The sequence below is a fragment of the Corvus brachyrhynchos genome, unplaced genomic scaffold, assembly GCF_000691975.1.
Source record: "Corvus brachyrhynchos isolate BGI_N302 unplaced genomic scaffold, ASM69197v1 scaffold47, whole genome shotgun sequence".
NCBI lineage: Eukaryota > Metazoa > Chordata > Aves > Passeriformes > Corvidae > Corvus > Corvus brachyrhynchos.
Window position 1 is genome coordinate 667,074 of NW_008239292.1, and position 1,551 is coordinate 668,624.

Genomic DNA, 1,551 nt, shown 5'->3' on the forward strand with positions numbered 1-1,551 from the left:
GGCGGGGCCGAGGGGAGCTGCTGCTCCAGTCGGGGAGTCAGTGGGAACCCCCCACAGCTCTGGCAGGGTTTGCAGCCCCACAGGCTCCACTTCTGTTTGGGGAGGCCGGGACCAGCGCCCCGCTGTGCGGGCCGGGGGGGGACAGGTCCCTCTGGCTGGATCCAGGTCACCCCCTGCCCTGTGCTCCCCTCCCCTCCCGCAGCTGTTCTCCATCGCAGGGGCTGTGCTGGGGACAGGGTTGGCTCCATCCCCTCTGCTGTCCCCCTCCATGGCTGGCTGACCCCCCCTTTGGCCATATGTCCCCGGGGGAGCTGTGTCTGTCCCTCCACCCTGGTGCCGTGGCTCATCCTCTCGCTGGGACTCACAAATTATGGTGCTCTCGACTCCGGATTCACTATTGTTTTCAAACTGCTGCTAAAGGCTGGGCTGGGGGGTCCCGCAGAGCCCTGGGCACCTCAAAACGCTGCAGGCCCCCCACTGCATGGAGACCCCCGTGTGGTCCCTCCTGATGTGGCTTTGGGGCTGGGGGGTCTGGCCCCCGGAGCATGCCAAGCTGGCCTTCGCGTGCCCCGGGGCTTGAGGACGGGGCTGTGGGCACCCAAAACCACGGGGGACCACCCCAAACTGCCTGGGGGGGCACAGCGAGCTGGGGGTGTGGGGGGAGCAGCCTGAGCCCCTTCAGCTGCAGGAGAGGCGCTGCCATTTGGGGTCCAAGGGGTGTTAACAGGGCTTGGGGGGCTCAGACCGTGCCCTGTGACACCCCCAGGTCGGTGTCCTCCCCCCCCCCCTCCCCCAGTGTTTGTGCGTGTCCCCCCCGAGGGGGAGCTGAGCCCTTGTGAGGTCTGTGTGTCCCGTGAGTGGGTTGTGGCTGCCCCTGTAAATAAAACTGCATCTTGACTTGGTATCTCTGGCATTAATTACAGCTCATTAATTAAGCAGGGCCTCTACCCCCCCACATCCATCTCCCCCCATTCCAGCAGCCACAAGTGGGGCTGGATTTGTTTTTATAACCCCCCCAAAACTGTAGGTGGGTGAGAGAGTGAGCAGCCCCCAGGGCAGGAAGGCAACCACTGGGGTGCCTTGACACCCTTTATTTGCTTTAAAAAGTCCTTGGGAAGAAGCCGCGGCCCTTTCCAGTGCTGTCCCACTCCCCTGGAGCTGGGATTGGGGCTGGGAGAGGGGGAATGGAGTTTGGGGGGGGCACAGCCCCTTTTTGGGAGGTAAAGTCCGGCAGCAAGGCTGGGACGCTGAGCTCCCACAGCATGGGGACAGGGACAGCGTGGTGCCTCCCCAGCTCCTTCCCGGTAGATGAGCTTCATCTGGCTCTCCTGGCCCGGGAAGTATTTGCTGCGGAGGAGGGAAGAGGTTGGAGGGGGCAGAGACGGCGCTCATGGACCCACCTGGGTGGAAAGCCCCCCCCTGTTAAACGGGGAGGGGGCAGCTCGGGGGGGAACACAATGGGACTGCCACCACACCGTCTCTTTTAAACTCGTTGTTTTAAAGCCCACACCCCTCGGTATTTTTGGCACAGCAATAGGAAAAAAAGCCCAG